The following is a 12,195-nucleotide window of genomic DNA, read 5'->3' as shown; positions in this document are numbered from 1 at the left end:
AGAGCTGAATTTGAAGATATAATATATTGTAAAAAATAGAGTCAACAGGTAAAACGCAAATGTACTGGGAGTAAGAGAAAGGAGAGGTAGAATAGGCTAAGATATTTCGTATAAAAGATATTTCATGTAGCTTTTGCAATGGTAGGCATGGGGGGAAGGCAAGGGGGAATGAGGGAGCCTTCATCCTCATCAGAAGTGGCTCATAGAGGAAACAGCATACAGACTCAAAAGTGTATAGACATCTAGAAGAAAGTAGAGAAGGGATACAGGGGAGGGGAGGGGTAGATGTGGATAAAAGAAGAGAAGGTAGATCACAGGAGAGGGTAGTCAGATATAACAAATTTTCTTTTTTTACTTTTTGCAAGGGATTGGGTGATCTTTCCGGGACCTTGGGACTGGGTGGTTGCTGGGTCTCTGCGGTCAGATATGGGCTTGGGGCCTCTTGGACACATGGCTGGTGCTCTGTCCACTGTACCACTCGGCTGCCCCACAGCACATTTTTGAAGAGGGACAGAGTGAAAGGAGAGTGAAAATATAATAGATGGATGAAGTGAATTACAATCAGCAACAGCAACTGAGGAAAAATATGGAAGTAACTGCTATGATGGACTTATGATAAAGAAAGTGATCCACCTGAGACAGAGCTGATGGTATCAGAACACAGACTGAAAGATATTTTTTTTCTCTTTATTTCTCATGAGGTTTTATATTTTTTTGGGGGAGGGGGCATTATATTTACTCTTGAACAAGAATATTTTAGTAATGTGTAAATTAAAGAAAAATAAAAAAAAATTAAAGCAAAAAAAGGGGGTAGAGATTAGATATAGGAAGCAGAAATGATACCTTTATAATAGCTATCATGAGAATAGATATAGGCAGGAATAAGGATGGTTGCAGTAATGAATAGATAAGATAGACTTAGAAGAGAACTAGACTAGCAATTTGTCAGCCAGTGATTTCTCAGTATTATCATTCCCCAAAGTCAAATCCCTCAGAAGGCAAGCTGGACAATTTAAAAAACCAATCAGTCCTTGAAACAGAAACAAAAAACTTCTCCCATGCCCATCCCTAGCACACTGGAGCTATTTAACTATTCAGTATAACAATGTGTGTTGAGATTTGTCATTTCTGAGAAGCCAGGATCTAATTACATATAGGACAATTTTAGGACTATTTGATATTTCTCTCTATTAGATTATGTCCAACACCACCAAAATTAAGTGAGAGGAAGAGTGGCTATACATCTGCAATGCCAGGATAAATTTCATTAATTTTAATTAACTGGGTCAGAAATTCCCGAAAACTTTACATCTACATAAGTAAAACTTGAGGACTAAGTCAAATATGTCAGGTTAAAAATAACAGCTTACACAGAAACACAACAAAATGAGAATATTCATGTAGATATACCTCCAAGCATGATCCTAGTTTTCTATTTAGTTTTATTAGATTTGGTGGTCTGATTCTACCCTCTAATTTCTACCACTTCCAGAAATTCTATGTCAAAATTTTTATTTGCTTTTATTCTGTGATGATACTAAATTGTTCCATTTTTGGGGGGTGATACCTAGGACAGGAAGGAGCAAGGCTGCTCCTTTATTCTGTGAGAGCTAATAAACAGGATGCTTTTGAGTATGAAAAATAGTGTATGTGTACTTATGTTAAGGCAGTACCCTCATTTGTTTTGACAGCAGAGCTATAACTAGGATGGTGTCAATAAGGTTTTACCCTAAGTTGCTGACATCTTTGGGAATCATAGAGCAGTCCAAATGTGATTTTTCTCTATAATTCCCCCACTTTGCCTTGTAGGCTTCTGCCATTCTCCCTACCAGACACTGGGGTATAACTATTACTCAGACTCTATCTCTGAACTTCCATTGCCACAGTGCCCCGCTCTAAGGTTGAAATTTGCCTTTTCCTAGCCTTTCAATACCCTTCTTATTTCATAATATTTATTGCTTTTTTCAACATGTCTATACCTATAATCCATTTAGACAGCCTTTATATTTCTGTCAACACCATGTTCCCATTAGCAAACAGCCCAAAAATACTAATTTTGACTTAGAGCAAAGAATCCTTAGTTATAGTTCTACTCAACAGTGAGACCATCGAACTGGAACCTAGAAGAATTCTTGTATTGTATTAAATCAAAGAATAACAAATCAGGGTTACTGAATTTTATAGCTCTTCACTGAGTCAGTGATCATACAGAGGTAGTGTAAAGAACTCTCCCAGGAGCAAGCAATGAATTACTGGGAGAAGCATGATGATAAATCACACATGTTCACATCTGTTGACCAGACTGCTCATGCTGTATCACTTACTGAAATATATTATAGGTGTGGAAAATGAAGGAGAAGGGGAAAAGTGAGGGTTGGTTTTATGGGGTCAGGTTTCCTCCAATCATAGACTCCTTGAGAACTAAACAATTTGTTAGCATGGCTCTACAAAAAATGAATGATCATGGTTTCAATTGACTTCTGATGAGTAGAACAGGAACTCTTTGGTGTTTAATTTATAGAATTCAGTAAAACATGGAGAGATTTGCTAATGTTTGATGTAAAAATATTTAACTATCATAAAAAGATTTATTTTCCCCCTGTATGCAAATAATCCCTTTAGAAATCTTCTGCGCTAAATTATTATCATGGAATTGAGGTAACCATGTGGTCTCAAAGGCTATGCTAATGGAAGCACAAATTCTGTTATTATACAAAGCTTATAATTTATAATATACACAATAGGCATTATCTGCTGAGTTCCAGACAAGCTAATTACAGAATTTCATCACCAGAAGACTGACTTCTAAGTGATGAAGCTTTTGTCCATAGTGACACAAATAACAAAATGGACTTCAGTAATGTACCAATCCCTTCATATTCCAAAGGGATAATGTCATACTAAGGAGGAGGGGCTAAGAATCCTGATTTAGTGACCTGTGATTTGATATACTACTGGAAGAACTATATCATACTCAACTCACAGTTGATGTAAATAAATCTAGAAAACATAAGATAAAATTCTATTATATGAAGAGAGAGTCTAAGATTCCCTTCAGAACTGTGACAATGAGTTTTTCCTGTCTTAAGAAAATGAAAATTATTATTTCATGAGATACTGACATCTTATTAAAACATTATTTTAAAATCTGTAATTATCTTCTTCCTTAATATGATTCGTTTTCTCTTCATAATTATTTATCTTAAAAGTTTGCAATCCTTACAGCTGGGGGAGAATATCTGGAGGATTTCTTGAGTTCAGGAGTTCTATGATGTAATGGGTTAAGTTGATGAAGTATCTGCCACTATGTTCAGTATTAATGTTATAAGGCCCTGATAATGAGCTATCACAAAGAGAGATCAACCAGGTTGGTAAAGACAGTAATTTGTATTCTTACTTCTGGCATAAAGCAGGGGGTTGACAAATACTAAATAGAAACAAATATTTAATAAATTTTTGATGATTGATTAGGCCTCACATTTTCTATCTTATTCAAGAGGAAAAAATATATCTTAGATTACTGATACTTACTGTAAATTGTTGCTAAAGCGAACTTTTCAATAATAGGCATGATCCAGGACGAGGTAAAAAGTTGTGATGGTAGAGATAAACAATGTTGCAGAGGATGACTAATTTGCAATGATAGAAGGAACTTCTGCAGGAAAACAATTTCTACACTAATGAAATAAACCTATTTGTTTTCCTAATCTTTACTCAGGGATTTGTTGAGGGAAGACATTTAGTATAGTATATAAATTACTTGGGTAAACAATGCTGATAGGTTTCATTTTGTGATAGCAATAATCTTTATAACAGGCTAATTCGGAATATGTCTCACTGATCAGATGGAATTATAGAATATTGGTTTTCCCACATTTAGCTAATTCTGACACTGAGTATTACATTTTGGGCCATTTATATCCTCATTGAGATAGTCACATAAAATAATGCATACATTCATACATACATATATAGTATGTGGCACAGTGCATTTAAAAATGTAGATTCCCTCCTTCTTTTGTTATATTTTCAGTCCTATTATTCTCTTTTATAATTTTTATTTTTTTTAATGTAAGGCAGTGGGATTAAGTGACTTGCCCAAGGTCACACAGCTAGGCAATTAAGTGTCTGAGGCTGGATTTAAACTCAGGTACTCCAACTCCAGGGCAGTTGCTCTATCCACTGCACCACCTGGCTACCCTAGTCCTACTACGCTTAAAAATTACTGACTCCAAGCAATTCAATAAACACAGGAACTCCTAAAGACTACATTCAAATGCTGTTAGGACTATTATGGTGAATTTTGGCAAATAGATAGCATTTATATAATGCTTTATGGTTTACAAAGCACTTTGCATATTCTTATATTTGATGAGAAAGTCAAGTGTTTCAAGAATGATTCAAGTCCACAACAAAATAGAATCAGTTTCATCAGAAAAAAGTTATAAACAACAACCTCAAAGTCCTTCAGGATTATGTCTGACTACTATTTCTGTAAAACAGCATAAATCCTCACAAAGAATTTTAAAGAGACCATGCACCTGGAGGGGCTATTATTGGTTTCTCTGCAGTGTGGATTATTCTTCAAGTTGGGAGTATGGAAATAACAATAACAAAAAAATTCAATCTGCTGCTAGTTATTACTATGAAGAAAAAGTGCATGCAATGGGTAATACAAAGAATAGTCTACTAAAAATTGAAAAATAAATCATATTCTTATTGACCCACCACACTTTTCACTAAAGAAATTTCTACAGTAAATTAAATAAAAATTAGAACAAAACCAATGTCAGAATAAGTTTTATTGAAACTATAAAATGAGTATCTTCCTCAGACTGAGAAAGATTTACTCTAAAACATTATGGAGATTTTTTTTTACAGTAACTCTAAGAATCATACCTCCATTGAGAGAATGATAAAGTTTGATGGATAAAATGATCTATTGAATACCATATGCTAAAATTTAAAATGGAGATGGAATCTTGCAAAATGTTCTTACCTCATAAAGCATATCTTGAAAATTTAAGAAATTTATCCAAGAGATGGAGACAAATAAGCTTAATTGATCTGGGAGGTTGCTTGATTCAAACTCTATTGAAAAGTTATTTTATATATTATTGGCTTCTTCATGAATTCTGTGTTTTATCCAGTATGATAGCTGTGTTGTTTCATTATGGAGAATTTAAGACTATGGCAGAGATTTTGAATACAATACTAACTCCTGTAAAACAAAAAATTGAAGCAAAAGACTATAATGCATATTAAAATTTTCTTTAAATGTTATATAAAGTTATAAGGTCAGCTACATAAAGTTATAAGGTCTATGATAGGTCAGTAAATATAATTACTTTACTTTGTACCAAATAATTCATGTAACATTCTATACTTGCTTTTCTGTCTCCCTTTCTAACCAATTGTATATGAAAGTCTATTAGGACTTAGGATACCACACTCCCAAATTAATATTTGCTGAGTTAACAATGCCAGTTCTATATAGAGTAAAGGAAATTATAGAACCACTTCAATTTCATATAAGGATAAACTTCTTTCTGAGCTTTCGGACAGTGAAATGCTCTACCTTGAGGGAGGAAGAGTATATAGTATGTAACTTTTTAATAAAGATCTTCAAATAGATACTGAAAGTCATTTATAGAAATCTCATAGAGAAGATTCTGATCCATATATAGCTTTTACAAGTTGACTATTTCTGAACATTCCCATCTTGGATTTCTGTGATTAGTTCTTCTGTACAAAAGGCAAAATGTAAACTATACCAAAAGGGTGAAAAATGCTTGTTTTCATCTTGATGGAGAGGAGAGATGGAAAGACTTTTCCTCCTTTTCCTTTTTCTTTTCCAAATGTAAAAGGGTAAAAGGTTCACTAGGTGACAGAGGAAAAATGAGGGTAGGCTGTCACAACCAACTTGATATTACAGTATAATTAGACATGTTATAATGATGCTTCTTAAAAAATCTTGGCCTTCATGCACAGTGTCATGAAGTTCAATGTACTTTAATTACACATTATTTTTAGGAAGGTGGCATTTGAAGTTTTTGTTCCCTTATTGCAGTGTATATAAATACAGCATTTGACTCATATGTTGATCTACAATTATTTTTATCCCCTAGCACCTTCCAATGGAGGACCACAGAAAGGTGCAACTCTTCTGTATAGCTAGCTCTTCCTCCCACATTCTAAAATATCAGCTTAAGATAGCATCTTTACAGTTTGTTTCCAGAAGCAGATGAAATAATCAACAGCTGTGGTTCAGGATGAACCACTTGGGGGGGGGGGATGTATGTTCTTTTTCTTTCATTTTGCTATCTGGTGATTTAAAAAATCTAGTGCCCTCTCCACCAGGACAGATTTTGTCAAATGTTTCAGTTGTACACTATTTGGTGTTTATTTCTTTTTCTTTTCTGATCTCACTTAGACTGAGAAAGCTATCAGAGAAGGCCCAGCAGAAACAACTGACCCAAATTAGGACTTCTTTCAAGACAGGGAAACCTCACCCCCACCCCCACCCCCACCTCGAAGGACAGAGTAGAAAGGGAATATAGAAGATATGCATTAGGCTCTAGTAAACACTTTACTTTTCAGTTTAAGGCAGTGAAGTCAGTATTTATGTAGGTTAATCTCAACTCATCTTGAACCTGAAATTCAATCAGAACGAATCAGTTTTATATTTCAAAGACTAAACAGTTTATTTAGTTGAACAGTAAATTCCATTTTTTTCAAGTTATTTGTTCCATGACTTTTAACTCTTTCAAATATAGAATCAACTAATCATTTGAAAAAAGAAATAAAATGCCAAATTAGATCTTTAAATCATTCACCAGATAACATGATGTAATATTAAAGCACTGACTGAAAAGATGAATAACAAATAATAACAAAAATATGTCAGAAGATGTGTTGGGATTTAGGAATATTTAAGGTTTAGAATTAAATAAATTTTGTCATCATTAATAATCAAACATCTGGCTTACTTTAGAAGAAACAAAATAGTTGTAAATCAAATCTAATTGGTTATATTAAAGCTTAATTTTCAGTTTATAAGAAATCATCAACGATAAATAAAACAACAAGATTTGTTAGCTAAATAATATAGCCATGTGTCAGCAACAGAGGAATTTTCTGCTTCAAAGCTTCATAAAATATGCTTTGGGCCAGATGCTCAAGTCACACAATTAATAAAAATCTGGTTATAAAATCTCCATCAAATATTCAGTCCTGGGGCTGAGCACATATCTAACAGAGATGAGATCTATTCCCCTAATTTTCTGATTATTATAAAGAGAATCAAAATCTTCATTAATGTAAAAAATAAAGTGGATCCCTTTAATCCTCCAGCTCTATTACTCTGACAAAGAAGTCATGTTAGACTGGTAGAGTAGCTGTCGAAACCAATGGGTTCAGTTCTGCCTCATCATGAATCACAACTCAGACTTAGGAATGCAGGTTTTGGAAAGAAGATAGAGATTTATTCAAAGAAGTTACAACACACAAGAAACATGACAGAAAAGTTAAGAAGAGTTTAAAGAGCAGAACACATGGGTTACTGATTGTATTGGTCAGGCCAGCTGACCAGCATTTTCAAGCAGGAGTTTAGAAGGTCAAAGACAGCCCAAGTCCCTTCCTGGATCTCCTTAAATTCTCCCTTAGACTTCAGGGGAGGGGGGTGGTGACCTGGAAGTGACCCAAGTCCCACATTGGAGATTTTACCTTTTGGATAGGGATCTCTTTTGGGTGGTCTTGGGTGTTTTCCAGGACCTGTGCTCCCTAGTCACCCCACCAGAAGATAATGCAATCCAAATCAGGTGGAAGGTCAGGCTCTCAGGTGTGGCCTAAATTAGATGATAAAGGAAGAAGGAAGATTCCCTTACCAAAGCAAACAAAAGATTTACAAAGTTTGTCTCCAACTGATCTCTTCACTCTGTTTCTCTGCATCAGTAGTATTTGTTCCTAACAGCCATTATGGTTAATAATTATATATCACTTTCCTTTTAGAAACATCTCTTTAAGTGCAGAATGACTCTTCGATTTGGCAAGGATTTGACATCTACCTAACTTACTTGAATTAAATTGGTAATGGGTTACCATGAAGCTAACTATGGGCTGCTGCTTGTCATTCATTAGGGAAATGATAGATATAATGGAAGGCTTCCATTGTCTTTGCCTTCTCAAGTTATTCCTAATAAGACGAAAGATTTAGATCTAGAAGGGAACCTTAAAGGCATCTATTCCAGTCCCCTTATTTTATAGATACAGAAACTGAGGTTCAAATAGATACATTGACTTGTTGGAGTGACTGAATGTTTGGAGACAGAACTTGGATTTTCCTAAATTTCAGCCTGTTATTTGCAAAGTTTAGGGACTGGAATTAACTGGGACCTTCCCAACTATTGACCAAATCCCAGAAGTAAATTTATGTCAAAACGTAATTTAGTTGTAATTTCATTGAGACACATAAATGCTTATAAATTATAACAGAAGCTTTAAATTATAGAGAAGTACATAGGAAAACAACAGCAGTAACAACTCTCAATTCTCTCCCTAAACAAATCTAGCAATCCTTGAGGGACTATTGGACTTTTGACTTTGTATCTTTAGCAGTGCCCATAACAAAAAGCCTTTCCTGACTGTCCCTTACTTCTATTTCCTTCTCTCTTTCATAGTTTCTAATTTATCTTACAAAAACAGTAACTTCTTTGTATGAATTTTGTATAATAGGTGCTTAATAAGTTCTTCTTTACTAACTGAACTTTCAGACACAACAGCCACTACAATATAAGGAAGACAGACACTTTTTGTTTTGTTTTGCTTTGATTTTTGGCTAGGCTATGGGGGTTAAATGACTTGCCCAAGCTCACACAGCTAGGTAATATATCCTAGACCTCAAACGTCTAAATTGGCACTTAAGACATATAACACACCATTAATTAAGCAATCACTATATGCTAATCACTTCCAGCAATTCAATCAAATTCAATTTAATTAATATAACAATCTGATTGGCAAATCCAAGTGGGGAAGAAGTGTGAGCAGCAAATAAATGGTTTTAAGGCAATAATGTTTTATCAGTAAGATAAAGCTGATCTGCATCAAGGTGTTGGTGACAATATGATATATCTGAGCCTGTCTCTCAATGTACTAATTGTCAGTTCAGTGATTTTTGGCAATAGTCTTTCTCCAGTAACAATATGGGGCAGTTGGCCACAAGCCCCCCAAAATATAACGAAGTCAACCTATCACTCGGAAGTGAATGTTGCTCCATTCTATAAATACTTTCTCAAGGGCTCCAGCTAATCAAACATCAGTTAGTGTTAAAGAGAACCTCGAAGACTGGAGTGGAGAAAGTTGTGAACAGCAATTGAACATAAGTCACTCTGTCCTGAGAGATAGGTGAACGCTTTTTCGAAAGAACAGGGCCTCCATGGCCCTTAGCATATTCAAAAGAATCCAGTTGAGATTCCTGAATATAAACAGACCTCTCAGAGAAGTTGGTGGGAGTCAGGAAGATCTGTGTGAAAGGCAGGGCTGCCCTGGAAAGGGTTCTCTAACCTCTCCCTCCTGAACCCCCCCACTCCTATGCCCAGAGAGGAGCCTTCATCTTGTTGCAACAACTAAACCTAGTACTGATATATTAGTCACCCAGCTGCATAAGGCAAGGAGAGCTATCCAGATTGGAATAGGTTGAGCCCATGAGTGACTTGTATTTATAGACTAAGATAGAGAGATCAAATTGCATTAAAATAGGGAGTGTTGGAAAGGAAGAATGAATGGTTACATTTATTACTAGAGATAGTACTCATGGCAGATTTACAATTCATCAAAGAATTCTTGTTATTTCCAAGGTATTCAAGTTAGTCTTATTGTTAATTTATCATTTGCTTAACGGAGCTATTGTGAGGAATGCACTTTGCAAACCTTAATATTATGTTAATGTACTCATTATTTTATACATAAGAAAAATGAGTTTCCTGATTGTTCATTTTTCTAGCTTGGTCTTTTGACTCTAAGTGTTCTACTTTCCATATTTCAAGAATATGAAAATAAAGCATTTGTTCAGTATTTTAGTTATAGGATTCCAGGTTTTATATATGGAAGTGATCTAATGATCTATGGCCAAATCCATTTATTTTACAGATGAGAAAACTGAGATCTAGAAAAATGAAGTGATTTGCCCAAGGTCACATTTGTTCCAAGTTCAACTGCCACTTAACAGATATTCCATAGAAACTAAACATTAGGTAAATTTACATTGTTCTCAGGGATATTTATAATTGAAAACTCAGTCAAGGAATAGTAATACTAAAGGGTTTAGTAGTCAGTGTGGGACTTGGTTATCAGGTATCAAGGAAGTGATTGTAAAATGCTGTTAGTTTGAGCAACAATAAATTGAAAATACCAATTTCACTCTAATAAAGAAGAATTTTTCCAGCATTTCCTTCAGTAACATTTGAAAAAGGGTTTGTTCTGGTCTGTGGAAAGGAGATAAAAACCCTTAAGAGATACCCCTGTTCATCTTGTGGGGAGATGATTTAAAACAAAGTTCCCTCCTCATGCCTGAGATGATTCCCAAGAATACTGAAATTTCAGACATGAGGAAGCCTCAAAGGAATATCTTTAATCAACATGCTTAGAAAGCCTACTCAAGGATTTATTTATCTTAGGAAACAAAGAGAATTATGAATGACATTATAATCTATGTAATATTTATGCTCATGTCTGTATGTGATGGTAGAGTATGATAATACTGTTGTTTACTGTAACTGGGACATTAATCATGATGTGAAATTACTAATTTACAGTTGGAATATTCTATCATTAAGGTCTAATGTACCATAAAAATTCACTAGTATTATGCCAGGGTCAGTATAAATGGATTTCTGGATTTATAACAACATTCTATATACCATAGCACACAATCCTTGCTTCTCATGTAGGTCATTTAAACCCCAAATCCCTTGCTGTCTACTCCAATTTAGAAGGCTGCTTTTCTCATTTCCCCTGATACATGGAGTCATGAAGAGAAACATCATATGTGTTCCTCCATCATAGGATTAAATATTTATAATTGGAAACAATTTCAGGCTGTCTAGTTCAACTTCTTCATTTTATGGATTTTGAAACTAGGATTTGTTCAAGACAACAAGTTGTAGGAATTCTTTGAACTCTGATATTGGAAACGAGGTGGTACAGTGGATAAAGTAAAGGACCCACCCTTTACTCAGGGAGACCCAAGTTCAAATGTGACCTTAGACACTAGCTATGTGACCCTGTTTGACAATTTGTTTTCCACATGACAATGGTTTTCCACATCTGGAAATGAGCAAGAGAATGGCAAACCATTCCAATATCTTGCCCAAGAAAACTCTAGATGAGATCACAGAAAGTCAGACATAATTGAAATGACACAGCAGCAGCAACAGCAAAAATCTGTTCAGCCAAGGAGCTGGTACTCTTTCCTTGTTCACAGGAAGAATACAGTGCACATTGCAACTAGAAATTTTAGGCAAATCCCCTGACAAAATAATTGTACTTGAGTGAAGCCACTCAACAAGAACTTCTGATCTCAAATACAATGTTCTCTGTTAGTTATCTTTGAGGACCACAGCTCTGAGATAACAAGGACAAAGGTCTCCAAGACACTCTGGCCCCTCTGTTGTTTTGCAATACTGCTGGCTCTGTATCTTGGGACATCTTCATTCTCCTAATTTTGTGTTTGCCCAAGAAGTGGCTCATCCTGAGATAATAGGATATATATATATATATATATATATATATATATATATATATATATATATATATATCATAATTGTAAAGATAAGGAAGTATGACAAGAATTTGGACAACAACTTTATGATCTTTTTGTATGGTTGGCTCCCACAGATTAACTCATGAGATCTGTTTGTGCTGTCCACCTGTATTTGGAAGATATATAGAGGTTAAGGATACTCAATAAAGTGGCCTTTTGTTCCTATAAAAAGAAGCTCGTGTCTTTCGCCCTTTCACTGTAGCTGAGAACAAGTTCTTTGCTGGTCAAAGAACTCAAGACAGTTGGTGCATCATTTCATTTCAGTTCTCTGAATCACACCAAACTGTATCTCATTAATTCCTGACTTTCCCCTTGCCCACAATATTCAGCAACCTCTCTTCTTTGTTGTATAGTATTTATTTATTTTTATTTTT

This window comes from Macrotis lagotis, chromosome X (genome assembly GCF_037893015.1).
Source record: "Macrotis lagotis isolate mMagLag1 chromosome X, bilby.v1.9.chrom.fasta, whole genome shotgun sequence".
Lineage (NCBI taxonomy): Eukaryota > Metazoa > Chordata > Mammalia > Peramelemorphia > Peramelidae > Macrotis > Macrotis lagotis.
This window is presented reverse-complemented; position numbering follows the sequence as displayed.